We start from the raw sequence: 16,636 nt of genomic DNA, 5'->3' as shown, positions 1-16,636 counted from the left end.
GTATGATTTCTGTACGTAGATTCTTATCATTCAAAAGAATAACTAAGGATCATTTCATTACCACTTTCTCGCGCGCACAGAATTTATCATGTCTGTTTAAATACGGTGGAATAATTTGTATGACCTAAGCTTCCGGTAGACCTGTATAGAAGGCATGGTTTTTCAAGTATGGCAATTTGACCTCTTTTCGCGGCACGTATCTATGTTCCGGTTGAACTTCGACTACCTTCGTAATCATTCCACTCCACTTTTCTTGATATTATAGCTTCTTACACGCAGCCCCTGGTTTTAAGGGCTACCCATAGCCATTACAATACGTCGTTCACGGGCACCTAAAGGCATCAAAGAAGTCAAATTCAATTATTGCCGCTGCAGAACTGCACCTGCGCCTTATATACTTGAGATGAGAATAGATTTCCCCGCGCGAAATAAGTGCTATCAAGATAGCCGCGAAAGACGTATGCCTGAGTGCCCGCGATCGATGAATAATTCAATAGATACAGCTTATACTCCTCCATAAAGGTGGATGACGGGTGCTCTCAAAAGAATCGATCCTCGGGAGTCGAGGCAAATGTTGCAGTTATGTACGGTATATACTGTCGAGTCGCATCGCACAGCTTACTGCTCTCGGTATCAGTGACCCGCAACGAAATCGTGATGCCGGATAAATTTGCATCTCGGCAATCACCATGCGCATTTCTTTTTGCAGACGCTCATGCTGCGTTGAAGTGCCGGGCGTAATATCGCGAGGATGCATGAAGAAAACGTACATCTAAACGACCCATCTTAACGGCGCGTATTATTCTTCTCGCTTATATGGCCGCACTATTGCCGCTGCTTCTATGAATACGCCAGGCCATACCTCTCTTATGCCGTGCCAATGTGTCAATCGTGCCACGTCGAGAAAGGCATGCCACTTAATGCGCACGCTGTGTATTTATACATAAACATCTGGTGTGTGGTGTGTGCGCTGCGAAGTTTGTGCGGGGAGGTTTCGGAACACTTATCGAACAGCCGCATGCGAGTAGCGCATTGAGTAGTACGCCCCGTGCGCCAGGTATACGCTCGACACTCGAAAGAAGGATAACGCCATAATTTCTCGTTATGGGACAAGGCAAGTACCCGACAAACAGAGAGAGATATAGATGAAACGGGCATCGATTGTAGGTGACCTGGCTTGGCTCGACTCGATCCTGTTATGTGCCACAGCCAGTGGAACCGTTAAGTCCTCTAAGTACCCCATTCGGCTGGATAAGGCTTGCTTCTGAGAGATTAAGAGAGGGAAACAATAAATAACCTTCGGTGCACGGTCAATGCTTGCCGCTTCGTCGAAAGAGCACATTGGTGGTTTCGAGAGATCCGAACTAACCATAGCGTATACACTTCTAAGCGGGACTGTATAATGCTTACTCAGGTTGACGTGCGATATGGTGGCGTCTAAAGGAATGCGAGTGGCGTTGTTGGTCAACCGTCACGCCATAACGCGCTCTTGGAATAGGTGGGATAACGGGCCTCCCACTGGGGCGGGCCATAATGCGACCACGGGGTCAAAGGTCTCCCGTTTCTTAGCGTTGGCTGGTGTAAGGAGGAGGAAGCATGCAATGGAGGGGGACGCTTCTTTCTCTGTTATATTTATGGGCCTTTTAAAGAGCGCCAGCAGCTGCAGTTTGCGTATAGTTCCAGAGACACTTTGGGAACAAATGGTCCGAGGTGCCGCCTAAGAATAAGCCGCTGCTTCGGTACGTCTGGTATTTTTTGTTCCTCTCGGTTCTCTATCGTATAAGATTGCCATATAGATTGTAAGTTCGGTCAGGTATAAGTGTTACTGTGCCGCAAGTAATCTCTCCCCCCTCCCCCCCTTTCTGCCGAAATATTTCAGTGCGCCCAACGTGGGTCTGCGCTAGCTGCCTGCGTAACCAGGCCACCTTTGACCGAGTCACGATGTCATGTAATGACGTCACGATTACATCGCAAGAGCTGGTGACCTGTGACGTCCTCACAATATGATGTTTATTTTTTTCTTTCGCTCGTGCTGACACAGCCGACACTCTCTTCTCGCGTTTGATGAGCCATCTGAGGCGTTCACCTTAAAGGAAAAAAAAAAGAAAATAAAGACGCTGGCACCGTTTCACTGGTTAGTGACGAGGTAGGACGGACGTGTTTGCTTGAGCGAAGATGAAACAAGAAAAGCCACCATCTTGCTCCGTGGGGCGCAACACGGTGGCGGCGGGACGGGGAATCTGCCAAGGTTGAAGGGGGTCGCCTCTTTTAATGCAGCGGCGGTGCCCGGCTAAGATGGCAGCGAAGACAAGGAGCTGGAATGCGCCGAAAAGTGGACGATGCGGCCGCCAGCGGCACTTTTCCTTTGTCGAAAGCCGACAAGAGAGCCGACCCAGAAGCAAGGATATAAAGGGAGAGAGAGAGAGAGAGCATATTATGAGACAAGTCCCTCGCCGGGCATAAACGACAGACAGAGAGAAAGCCGGGTAAAAGCAGGCGGGCAAGTACGTCTGCCTCTCTTAACGCAGAGAGGCATGTGAAGTTGGGCACCAGTCGGTGTCGACAACGGCTGACGTGTACGGAATGCAACACGCTGCAGCCATTCACTATCTCATACATTGTACCCGCCCTCCGTGCAACCGAGGTACGAAACAAGAAGTTTCCAAGAAACGTGCTTCATATTATTCAGTTCTTTCTTACATTGTCACGACATCAGGAGATGTTGGCCGGCTGCTCCTCTTCAGCTCTCGAGCATCGAGTATAGTGGGTCGTTCTTCTTGCTGCGCTATCCTGAAACGCTATAGGACGAAACGAGAAGGATGGGACACATGTGCAACTGAGACGGATGAGACACATGGACAAACTTGCAACTGATTATGCGGCTCGCGATGCGCCTCATATATACACGCACATGAAAGGTTGGGAGGCAGATAAAAAAAAAACATAAAAGAAGTTAGGGGGACTGTGCAAATCTAAGATTCATGATGACATGTGCAATGATGCAGTGGGCGCCCATATGAAATTAAGAGCTGCGTTTTGCAATGCAACAGAAGGAGAGCTTATGCGGTCTGACGGTTTATTTTTTTTAGCACAAAGTGGGAACCTGTGATTTCTTTTCTTCTCCTTGCAGTAATATAAAACCTTCGAATCGCTAGTTCTTAACCCCCCTTTTCTTATTTACAATGATTCAAAACCTTCGTATCACTGAACCTAAATTTACACCCACATCGCGCGCAAATATATATATATATATATTATATATATATATATATATATATATATATATATATATATATATATATATATATATATATATATATATATATATATATATATATATATATATATATATATTAAGGGAAAGGATTGTATACCTAAGGGCTCGTTTTTCTGCGTTTTTGACACAATATTAATGAGATGTAACAGAAAATAATGCCAAGGACCTTTGTAGGGGAAGTTATTAGAACGAATGTAATGTAAATGAGCAGAAAGAAAAGTGGGTGAAAAAATAACCGACCGTGAGCAGGAATCGAACCTACGACCTTCGAATAACGCGTTCGATGCTCTAACCACCGAGCTATCACGGCGGGTTATTTTTTCACCCACTTTTCTTTCTTCTTATTTACATTACATTCGTTCTAATAACTTCCCCTATACATACCTTGGCATTGTCTGTTGGAATATATATATATATATATATATATATATATATATATATATATACCCCGTGGAGACTATAGCATTTCGTATCTGCGTAATTATAAATCTTAGGTTAAATTTTATGTCGAGTTACTTTTATAAATCTTAAACATCGTTCTGTTTGCCTTATATATGATTTTGCGCACGTAAGGATAATACCGTGACCCATGTCGCTTACATAAACTAAATACCCGTGTAAATGCCTTATTCCGAAGCTGTTCCGCGGCTGTGCGCTGGTACGGCGATCAGGGTGCTCGATTGCTTCTTTAAAGGTCACGGGTTCGATCCCTGTCGCGGCCGTCGCATTTCGACGGCGGTGAAATGCTAGAGGCTCACGCGCGACGAGATGTCAGTGCACTTTTTAACACAATAATGTGAAAAGTTCCCGAGCCCGTCGTTGACTGCGGCGTGTGTCATAATCATATCGTAGTTTAGAAACGTAAAGATATTATTATTATTATTATTATTATTATTATTATTATTATTATTATTATTATTATTATTATTATTATTATTATTATTATTATTATTATTATTATTATTTTAATTACTTTTGGGAATATTGCCAAGTACTCTGATATTTCTGTTTTTATGTAACCAGTCCGTATACCGTGACAAATAACCAATGCCTTGTGCAAACCGCGCCCTAATGTCTGCAAAACCTTCCAAATTATTTTAGAATCTTCCGATAGGCTTGAGCTCGCATACGCACACAATGAAGTTATTTGTGGAACTCACGCGGTCACCAGCATGCCACATCTATTAATGCAGATGCACCTTACCGCGGATTAGATTATCGACGGCCGACGCTCTGTCCACCGCTTTCAGTATATGGGATCTATAGAATCATACTTGTCTAGAGCAGTCGAGCGCGCGGATGTCGACACTGTTGGTGGTCACCGCTTCTACCTCTCGATGGCTACCAGCTTGACTTATAGCAGAAGGGCCTAACACGCGATATGATCATGTTCGACTTTGATCTGAGCGTCTTAAACGTGTGTCCATGTGCGTGCATGTGTCTTTCTTTTTCGCTTTTATATACCTATCTCTCTGTGTCTTCTGTATAGCACCTATTTCCCCACCCCTTCGCAGGGTAGTAAACCGGTTACTTTTACCACGTAGACCTCCCAGCATTTTTGTCTCATCTCTCTCTCTCTCTCTCTGTGTGTCTTGGTGCCATGGCGTAGGCATTTGCGTACTTCTGCAGAAAACGGCAGCTGAAGTGGCCGGCTGGGCGATCTAGACGCGCGTGATTCTGTATGTACGACGTGTATGTATTGCTTGAAACTTTGACTTTTAGCTTCCTGCGAACAATTAAAAAAATTACTATTTAATAGCCCGAGTGACGCCTTCTTTGACCTCACGACCATGCAGCGTCTGAGTGACATGCGTTGCTTGGTAGACGGTGTACAGAACTTTGAATGGACTTTAGTGACGGTTCGTTGAAAGGCTATCAAAGAGGTGCCCGCGAAGAAAGCACCACCTCGCCGTACGATCCGTGCCTATCCGATTCGCTTCTCGTTCAGTCGATCGTAGAATCGGGTGGAAAGATGGACGCTCCTTTCCAGGAACAGCAGGGCGCGGCTTTTCACTCGGGCAAAAGAGGCAGCCGGGAGAAGTAAACACCGTTAATATGGTGCTGCTGCATCCGCAGTGTGTGGAGATGAGAACGAAACAAGAAGTGAGCAGAAACGAGATAGATAGGGTGTGAGAAGAAAAAAAAAATGGTCGTAAGCAAGGAATAGCTGTGAACAGAGTGCACCTGTGAACAATAGTTGTGTGCAGCGTGGCGGAAAGTGGGTGAGAGTAAACTGAGAGTTGTTATTGGCTTGACGGAGTGGTCCGAGAACTTATGAGAGTTTCAGATTAGCTAACGCATGTCCACTTGTGCGTTTGCCTGTGTTGTATCTCCGGTCGATCTCTTTTGTGCATCTCAAACCTTTCCTAGGCGTGCAATTACAATAACCCGACAGGAGATGGTACACCTACCCTTAAAAAGTGATAGCGTGCTATCGCGATTGCACAATAGCGTGGTTAAGCGCGATATCGTGATAGCGTTGAAGATCTCGTTTAGCAGAAATTCCCATGTCCTACACGAGCTGTTCTACCACGCAGTCATGCAATTGATTTGGAACCATTTCCGTAAACACACACACAAACACACACACACACACACACACACACACACACACACACACACACACACACACACACACACACACACACGCACACACACACACACACACACACCCGAATCGCATATAATGCGAGAATTCTCGTTAACGCATGTAGTGTTGCATGGCAGAAACGTAGAATCTAGCCACGCATTCAAACACGTTAATTGCAAGACGAGCGAAGACGGGTTTTGAATACCCACTCAGAAAGCGCTCAGACTTATTTTTTAATGATCATCATCAGAAAAAAAACAGCATAAACGATGTCAGCAACTGCGTAGGTTGGAATGTTGGTTTATGGACGCGTAGATGGTGCTTGGCTGATGAGGAAAATGAAGAATTATAACGTAGTGGGCATTCCACCACTTTACCTGCAGTACTCTCAGAACAGATTTAAGTGGTCAATGTTACTCGCACAGGCGTTCTTTACGTTGCAGCATGGCCGAGACACTCATCGAGAAATGAGTCCAGGCTCCCGATTGAGAAGGTGTGGTGCAAACGGGGCTCTACTACGCTACCGCATTCTTTACTGTTGAGGTGTAACTCAAGCGTCCTCCTGCTTAGTTTTCTATTGATCTTAAGTGTTCGCTCTCTCTCTCTCTCTCTCTCTCTCTCTCTCTCTCTCTCTCTCTCTTTGCAACGTTTTTTCTATAATCTTTTATTTTCCTCACCCTTTTCCCCAGCACAGGGTAGCCTGCCAGTCTAAGAACCGGCTAACCTCCCTGTCCTTCCGCTTAATCTTTCCTCCTCCTCCTAAAGTATCCTCATAAATGGCAGCATGCATGAAAAGCATCACTTCGTGCGCTTTGAATTCCGCGAGGGTGGTAGCCTCATGCCGCATTCAGTCTAATTCACCCTCTCGTCGCCTTTCCTGGTCAAAAGAGGCAAATTATGTTACACCAGTTATCGCCAAATACACTGGGTGGCGCAATGAACTTGTTCCTCGATTTGTTTGTCTGTTACGTTTCTTCTTCAACCATTCCGAGCAGTTCCGTGTACTTTTACTCATCGACAGGTTCTCAACAACGTATACTTTGCTCGAACATTCGCAACAGCAGACGGTGCGTCACCGTCAAGTGCGAGTGAAATGGCCTGTAGAGCAGCAGCTCCAGCCGTCACAACGCTGCACAGTTTTATCTATGCCAAAGAGGGCGAGGCATAACGCTAGAGAGTGTTTGCTCTGCTTCCAGTGTAGAGAGGCGGGGGCGAACCCCCGCAGTTACGTGGCGATTACCTCGACGGCGCGAGTTGCTTTGTTATTCGCGTGTTCGTTGAAGCGCGGCGGCCGAGTTATTACGTCGTTGAGAGCGCACTTAGCGACGGCGCGCCTTTTGAGTAGAGAAATCTTCGCCGTCTCCGCAGCGTGTCCTGCCGTGGGCGGCCGCTCGTCTCTTCTGCACGAAGAAACTCTCTTGACGGGATGTCGAAATACTGGAGGAGGAGGTGGGGGAGGGGTTCTCAGGTTTGGAGAAGAAAAGAAAAGTGAACCTCGCAACTGTCAGCAGCTAAGTGCGACACTTAAGCTAGCAGTGGTTCGCAGGGGAAGGGGAATGCAAAGAAGGTTGACTGAAGTGGGGAGACGAAACAGAAGTGTGGTTGCTTGTTTGTGCTATTGTTTACCAGTCAGTATATAGAGTTTCCTATTATTAGTACACCAGATGGAACCAGGGCGCTAGAGTCTATAGAACCTGCCACGCATGGGGCTTCAGCCAGCATGGGCATGATGGGTATAGCACGCTGTTACGACTGGGAGTCCAGACCAAATGCCATTACCTCTGCAAAGGCAATCTGTGTCAAGGCCAGCGAGCAAGCCTAGCGCCGTCGGTGTGTCCCACGGGCCCACGGGACCGATAGCGGCCCGATCACACAACACCTATATACTACCATTTTGGCCCGATGATGCAAGCAGCACCCTCCAGTCTGGCGAGTCTTACGCAATGCGTGGTAACATCTCTCGTCCATGGGTGCAACCCAGAGGCGGTTTCTGACTAGAGGAATCTGACATCACGGCCAGCGGTGCTTCTGATTGGACGTTGATGACGTAAGGAATCACCCGGGGCCTATAAAAACAGCCAAGTGGCGCGTTGCAAGCAGCCCACGCATGCGTCAGAGAAAAGACACCTCCGCTCTTCGAGTCCCTAAGCTGTCGGCCCCAGTGCCGAATATGTAACGCCTCTATTTCTATGCTGTATATAAATCTCGCCTTGACTCACCGTCGTCTTGCCCGCTCGTCTATCAGCTCTGCGCCGAAGCAGTCGCGACTTGAGAAACACGCGCTACCAAACGGCTGCAGTGACCTTGGCGGCCCGTGACCTCTGCGTATACTACGCAACGTGTCGGCGGTTGGTGCGAGTCGTCACAACGCGGATTTGTCGAAACTTCGTTCTTTTGGTTCCATTCGGCCCCCTGTGGCCTGCATTCACTTTGACGCAAGTTCAGCAAACTTTCAGCAGCTCCACTTCACCGTCTTAACCTTTTAGGCACGCTAATTCGAATCTGGTCACCAAGCACACAATGATCCATTATTTACCCGCAATGAAAGTCAAAATACGACAGCAGACAAACCCATGGCAGGAGTGCGCTCGAAGACGCCAGCACAAATATTAGGCAAATCTGCGTACTACCCATCATTCGCATAATGGCTGAATGATCGCAGCGACAGAGTTTCCTCTAGTTAGTGTTAAAAAAAGTATGTTAAACAGTATACACTCTGATTACCTGTCTCTGTCTTTTCACAAATGGCGTGGTACGAAGCTTGTGGCTTGCTTTGTGGCTTTCAGCTGTACGTGAGTCGCTGGGGAAAATCTAAAGTTAAAAAACTATACGACTGGTGAGTGTGATTGCTCCAGCAATGCTCTCGATTGAGGGCATAGCCAGGATTTTATTTTTTTGTGTGTGACAGAATCGGGGGAGAGGTCAGCCATCCTTAATGAAGGTTTGTGCGTGTGTATGCATGGGAGTGTGTAACATGTAGATGAAAAATTGTAAAATCTCGAGGAGGAAGAGGTTTGTTGAATCCCCCTTTCCCCGAACCGTGGTGGGGCGTGGGGCTTACCAGTGCGTGATTTAAAGATCAACTATTATTGAAAGAACGGCTGGTGATCAACTATATACAAATTTGTGTTCACGGAAGGACAAAAGCTTTCCAGCGCGGCCTAGTGTTACACCTGACCATAGTTGCGTGAGCTCATTTCCTATTTGCCTGCTCAGTTTCTTATTTCCGCATGCCTCGTTAATTTCCTGCCGTGTACGTCGTCTGCAGCGCTTCCCTTTCCTCGACACCTGATCGGATCTTTGGTTGTCTGCCCTGAACATTGCCCCGTATGCGCAGTTAAATTTTTTTCCCTCTCAATGTTAAGGTGCTTGCTCTCTGATGCACATTGGTATGCGCACAGGTGGTGCATCGGCATCCTATACCCCCGTCTCCTCAATAGTTTTAGCCGTGCGTTTTGATCCTTAGGGCATAAAACAAAGGGGGTTGGAGAGAGAGAGAGAGAGGGGGGGACACTGTGGTCAAACTTCACCCCCTTCAACACGTATGCCTTCCTGCCTATTAAAATATGCTCTGCTCTGCAGTTTCGTTCTCGATGGGCCAGTTTTAGTCTTAAATAAACGATTCGCTCTATGCTATAGCTTTAGTGTAGATAAACGAGGGAAAGAATGGCCCTATAATCAATTCGTGTAACGCATGCAGCGAACCCAAATATCGACGTTTTTCTGTCGACGATCCCGGGTCAACAATCCATGAAAGAATCGAGAGTCTCGCTGGCACTCGAGCATGCGGCGCAGACGCATGCACGCGGAACGGTCCCGCATATAAATATGCTATTAGGCCCAATACCGATTTCCGTATATCCATTTGTACCGCCCATGCTCTTCGCCCCCCTCCTGTTCCCGTTCCCGCCGCATATACCATGCATACACCACTATACATCACAAGAGCTCGCACCGGCCGCCTTGGGAACATTCGGCCGTATATATTGTCCCGTGAGGAGCTCGTTGCACGCGTGGGCTGGCGTTTAGTCGCGGCTTTTTGCGCCGATAATCTCTAATCCCGTCGCGCAGCCATGCAGCCACGCAGCGTGCCTGCATCGCCACGACGGCGGCTGCAGCGAGCGAGATGACGACGACGGTTGAGGAGCTCGCCGTATGCGTCCGCCTTCTTCCTCTTGTTGCCACGCCGAGATTCAGCTCACGTGATCGTCGTTGCGTCCACTTCAAAGGGCGCCGCTTGTGAGGGTTCGCCTATTTTTGTTATGTTTTTTTATGTCGTTCGAGTGGTTGGTAATGCGGTCCTATACTGTTGCTTTTGTTCAGAGAAGGTTTGGGCACGCAGTTGTTGTAGAGATATGCACGATGGCGGGTGCACGTATGCAACACAGAAAAAAAGAAAAGAGGAGTGGAGGGTTGTTGATGACGAGTATAGCACGCATGGATGTCGGGTGCATCTGCTTCATCGCTCCTAGATGCCGACACATGTAAAACGGGTCATCCGCTCAATCTTTGCGCTCATTAAGGAAAGCTTATAAAGAGCTAGAATAATCAAAGGAAAAACAGCCGTCTTGTAAGGCATGCCCTTTTCATCTTCAAACGAGCCTCTTGTCCGGGGGACGTGGAGACGCGGCAAGAAAACAGCACGCAGGCTTCGACCTTCTTGCGTGTGCAACAGCGCGTATGTACACACATGCCTACGACGAGCCGTCTGTTTTAAAAGAAGTTCATAAAAACCCATTCGAGACTACGTTATCTCCGCAGAGCCAGCAGGAACGCCCGGCCGCCACTGAAAGCTCGGTTAGGAAAAACACGCGGTTCCCGAAGAACAATATCCATTCTCCTTTTCCCTCTTCATCTTAACAAGCTCGAAGCGAAGAGGATGCAGAGGAGACGATACATCCAGCGGCTCGATTTATTCACGGAGCACCTGCGCACACACTCAGTAAAGCAACGCATGCTCGGCATGTGAAAACATGCTCGTATACATCGCGCGGGGCGCGATAGTCGCGTTTTTTTTTTTTTTTTTGCGTGTGCGTTGGCTCGCCACTCGTCTCATTAGAAAGAAAAAAAAAAAGGAAAAACGAGCGACTCCCATATCGGCCCGCTCCACATGTCAGCGTATGCGTGACGTATCGACACGCATGATGTGCATCTGGAGAGTTCGCAATCAGTGCTCAGAAAGGACCATTCCTTGTCAGCGCCTCGTCGCGAAGGTGGTCTCACTTCGAAGATAAGGACCTCCTAAAGGGTTGTGCGAACTTCGAGGTACTCGCGTGTGCAATCAAAGGCACACGCACGCCGCGATTCGTCCATAAAAGCTGCAATGCATGGTCGTTTGAATTCAAGGAGGGTTGCGGGGAGATACTGGAGAGAGATGCGAACGGCGTTTCGATTGCTGAATGCACTTGTATATACATACCCCTTCGTGGTGATGGACTATATTTTCGCGAACTGTAATGGGACCGGGCCATTGAGATTATCAGCGGCGGGGATGCGTGTAGGCCTGTAAAGACTTCGTTGAACGTCCAGGATTTAAAGAAGATAAATTGATCGAACGCGCGCAGTGCGAGGATATCTGGGATGTCCGACAGCGATACGGTGTCTTCACTTGCGTGTCCTTTATATGGGACCTTTTAAGAGACACAGGTATTTGGAGCCCTTAACGATACGATGGAGGCGCGTGCCTTCACTGCCAAAAAGGTCTGCGTTCGCGTGGCGTACGAGATAGCGCGAGTGACCACTGCGAACTTTCTTCCTTTGAGCATAGAAGGTCTTGCTCTGAAGGAATATATGGACATTCCCGTCAAAGCAATACTAATATAACAACGTCTTACTGTTCGAAATGCCGCTTTACGTTGACGTTAGCCCTTGACTCGAGTGTTTTGGATCACCACTGCAGTGATCGGTGCATGCTTTAATGAAGGAACACTGAGGAGAAAGATATAATTGATTTATATTGACGAATTTCACTCTGAGAAGTCATTTACACATGTTTCACTATCATAAATTCATTGTTAGCGGAGAAAATTCAAGGTTGAAGAGTGATTTAGAAATTTCGCGCCGAAACCTTCACACGTGACGTCATAAATGTCAAGATGTATTTTTACCATTTTCGTGACATTGGCGCGATGACATTTTTAGAAACCTCGTCTGCTAGGTATATGGCACCCACAGCCAAGGTGTCATAATGTCATGTCACGTGACGTCAGACGGTGACGTCAGCACACGACATCGCCACTCGGTCAAAAGCGTGCCGACCCCGGATGGAGCACCCAAACTGTATACATCATACAGTTTATACATACTGTATAACTATATACCACCATATACTGTATAAAGCATTCAGCCGGGGGAAGGGATTGAGGGGGGAGGTGTCAATGCAATCGACTCAGAAGATAAAGAAGGTAACTTTCGTCTCCAGTCATCTTAAGCAAGTGTGAAAGGTCACGTGTGACATTTAAATCCCACTAAGACTGCCATATCTCACGCTCTCTCGCTGATGTTCGCACCTTAAAAGATGGATAGATGTTATACGTGCCTTGATAATGTTGTGAATGACAACAGTGTTGGTAATTGGATATGTGTTTCATGTACTTTCAACTGAACACCGTGTGCCATGTCTGCATAGCTCGCTTGCAGCCACGCATGCTCAAGAAGGTGTACGTGAACATACACAACAGTTCATTCATTACAGTGTGACGAGTCGAGTAAATTTTCAAGACAGGCGTGGTGAACAGAAGACACGAAGACGACGTCGCTGCAGCGGTGCGCCGCTCGTGTGGCGCTCGAGAGAAGAAAGAAGAGCTGGCGTTGGTTGGTTCTCTTGGAGCGGGAAGCTCTGCGCTTGTGTCTGGAGCGGCCTAGGTTTGTAGCAATTAATGTTACTTTTCAGGAGGAGGAGGAAAAAACCTTTACATATGCTGGCTGTGCCAGATAGCCCTTATCCCCACCGGGCTGGTTGACATCCCTAGTCCGGGACGTCATTAGTCGAGGCCGTCACCCGAGCCCGCTGCACTAGAGTTCGCTGTTCCTCTAGTGTGGAGCTATTGAAAAGGGTCGTCTCCCAGTCCTCTTTGGTGGGGTTGGGAAAGGGGGTTAATTTTGGGTTCATTTGGCAGGCCCAGACCGTATGGTAAGTGTTGGCCACTTCCCCACAGTACTGGCACTGCCCACTTGTTTTTGGGTCGTAATATTTTAGTATGGCTGGACAGAGCAGCGTATTTGTCTGTAGGCGCCGCAGGATGCGCTCCTACATTTTCGAGACTTGTCAGGAAGCGCGTCTGACATCAGTGCTCCGTCGATTGCGTTTGTTAATGGTACAAACATACCTAAAATTTTATAGCTTGCCAGTGAGTAGAGCTGAACATGCCTTTATCAGTGACTCAGAGAGAGAATAAAGTGTGGGAAAGGCAGCGAGGTTAACCAGAAAGTGGGGCATCCGGTTTGCTACCACCCAATGCCAGACACAACCTTGCCATTCATTCAAATCGCGCGAGAAGGGTATGACCTCATAAGTGACGTTATTGTTTACGTCACACGACCCCGAGCTTTTGAGGGGTGTATACAATCTCGCGAATTTAGGCCCAGTTTATGGCCACGATGTCCCTGAAAACAGGCCAAGTTTAAACTGTCATAGCCTACTGAAAACGAAGCTGCCTTTCTGGGTCACTTGTTTAGTCCCGTCTAAACGTCAAGCGTGAAGCCCGCTTTGTGCTTTGTTCCAAAGCACACTTGGTGTTCCACTTCACCTAGTGGTTCTTGATGAAGAGGATAAAAAAAAGGGGGGGGGGGGGGGGGTGGGGCATGATCTTCTGCAGCGTTAGTGGGAGCACGGCTCAGTGCAAGCTTCTGCCCTACGTCATCGTAAAGACATCATGATCACATATACACCAATTTTCTTTTTCTAACTCCTTCTCCCTGTATCTTTCTTCAAAGTACAACTGCTATTCAACGTACGAAAAAAAAAAGGTGAAAAAGTATTTATAAAATAAACAGTAACTCGGCAGCCAGTTTAGACAGCTGAAACAGTCGGGGTTGTTTACACAAACGCGAAGCTCGAGTTTTCGTACATAGTCTGGGCCAAACTACTTTCTCCGCATCGAATGGGAAGGTATACATATGCTGTCTCATTTAGAAACACGACATGGGTCGGCGTCCTCCTGCCAAAGTCTCTCTCATTTTCTGTACTCTTTCATTTCGCAGGATGGCAGCTTGCCTGACACCACGTCCACTGAGTCGCTTGCATCTAAAGAATCCTGCAGCTCCTGGGTGGCCCATCGGCGGACAATCTCGAGTCGTCGTCGTGGCGGGCGACAACGAATAAAAAAATGTCGACCGCCCATGAAGCGACAGGGACCGCCCTGTCGTTTGCCCCGCACACCGCCGTGTGTGCGACGCGATCGCCTCAGGCTGCGGAGATATTGAATCGGGAATAGCCCCAACGCCTCCAGTTACCTATACCTCGATCGCCCGCTAGGTGGCGCCTGTCTCGGTCCGTCTGTGTCGCCCCCTTCCGGCTGGCATCAAAAGTGATGGCTCTAAAGCTGAGCAAGGCCCCGGATTTTACATTCAGCAGTGACCCGCTGCCGCAGTGCAGCACTCTTAATTCTGCCGCCCTGTCATTTTTATCGTTCGCTTGAGCTGTTTCGGATAAAGGGGGATAACCAGGAGTACGAAGGGCACAAGGGGGGATCTCACACCCTCGTGGGTTAATTAGTAACTCTGCGCCGATAACTGCGAGATAAATGTAACACGCCACGCCTATGGAGCTTTTTTTTTTTTTTTACAGAGAAGAGGATTTCCTCATTTTTGGGCTGTTGCACGAAAGCACGAAAGCCAACGTCACAGCCTCGGCATTGCATTTCTTGGGGGATCACGAGCGCTAACAACAGCCTAGAAAGGACTATGGCAACACCCAGAACGCCTTGGCGAAAAGGTCTATAAGCAGGGATAGTGACAGCTAGGACTTACATAGTTGCTCAGCTCAATAAAAACTTCAGTAAACTCGCGCTGTGGTCCTGTGGCTATGATGCTTGACTGCAGGTCCGAAGGCCGTGAGATTAAGTCCCGCAGGTGTGGCGGTCGCGCTTCGATGGAGGTGCAATACGAAAGGTGCATGCACTTATATATATAGGTGTACCATGAAAAACCCGCAGGTGGTCGAAATTTCCCGAGCCATACCATGGCGTCTCTTATAGTAGTATCGTGGTTTTGAGCCGTAAAACCACTAAATTTGAGCAATAGTTGCTAGGGGCTCATCATGAAAGAAATTAAGTTGTGCAGACATGGACGCAACTTGTAAAAGAGGACCCGACGCACGCAGAATGTTTGTGCAGTCGGTGTTTCAGTTGCCAAGTTCACCGTGGTAGCTCAGCACGTATTGGATGTGGCGCTACGAAACTCGAGGTCACCGGTTTGATTCGTGTGCCACATCTGCCACATTTCGATGTGGACGAATGAAAAAAAAAACACCCATGTACGCGCTTATATTTAGGTGCTTGGTAAAGAAGCCCAGTCGGTAAATGTTTATATAATGTCCACCAGTACAGAGTGCCTCATAATCAAGTCTGTGTTTGGAACACGGAATTCAAATAATAATAATAATAATAATAATAATAATAATAATAATAATAATAATAATAATAATAATAATAATAATAATAATAATAATAATAATAATAATAATAATAATAATAATAATATTAATAATAATAATAATAATAATAATAATATATGCAGTATTATTATTATTATTATTATTATTATTATTATTATTATTATTATTATTATTATTATTATTATTATTATTATTATAAAAACGAAATAGCGTTAAAGAGCCCGTTCTGCAGGAATTGCGAGTTTGCAGTCACTGTCGGCGTTGTTGGTTCCGAGCAAAAAATTGGCGTTGTGCACTACTGCAACCAATCGAGAAGGATACGAATAAAATGAATATTAAAAATCTACAGTTCAGCTGAAAATCACACACAGTCCTTCTGCGTGGCAATCAGGTGTCCAACGGCAGAGTCCACCCATTACAAAACGCTAAGACGTTTTAAATCATCATGCAGCAGCAAAAGCAACAACAAGGTAAGTTGTGGCGTATGGGTTTCTGTGGTGTCTCACGGACGCATGTTCGCCCGTTCGCCGATTTGCAAAATGAACAATCATAGTGCAGTGGGCTCTGTGCAACTGTATATTTACTTTAGGCAGCTGCTTGCTTCATTTCATTTCGTTTCATTTGATTTCTCTGATTTGATTTCGTTTGATTTCGTTTGATTTCATTTCATTCGATTTGATTTGATTCGATTGATTGATTGATTGATTGATTGATTGCTGGCTTGCTGCTGCTGCCTTCTGTATTATCGCAAATGAATCTTGTTTTAAACCGACAGGCTCGGCAGAAGGCGGACTATGGTTTGCTGGAAATAAGTATTCCGTTGAATAAAAAGTTGAGGCAGAAACCGATTGGAGACGTTCGTCACATTCGATGCAAACAACAATGTCGAATGGGTAGTCTTTCTTAATGTACCTGCTTGTATGGGTCTCCACTAAGTTGAATGATTACTTAACGACCTACCTTCAGCGCTGCGAAACCGCACTCACTGCCTCAAAGAACCAGCTTCGCGAGTCCAGACGGTGGTCTAGGGAAGTTCACACATGAATACGAAAATATGGGCCAGTAGGTTACATCTTGTACAATGTGCCGTATAAAGCATCATCAGAGCATTAGGGGAATGTCCAGAACATATGGCGTGTTCACGTTGCGGTTC

This window comes from Rhipicephalus microplus, unplaced genomic scaffold (assembly GCF_043290135.1).
Source record: "Rhipicephalus microplus isolate Deutch F79 unplaced genomic scaffold, USDA_Rmic scaffold_107, whole genome shotgun sequence".
NCBI classification, from domain to species: Eukaryota; Metazoa; Arthropoda; class Arachnida; order Ixodida; family Ixodidae; genus Rhipicephalus; species Rhipicephalus microplus.
The sequence above is the reverse complement of the archived record's forward strand: the minus strand, read 5'-3'. Positions refer to the sequence as shown.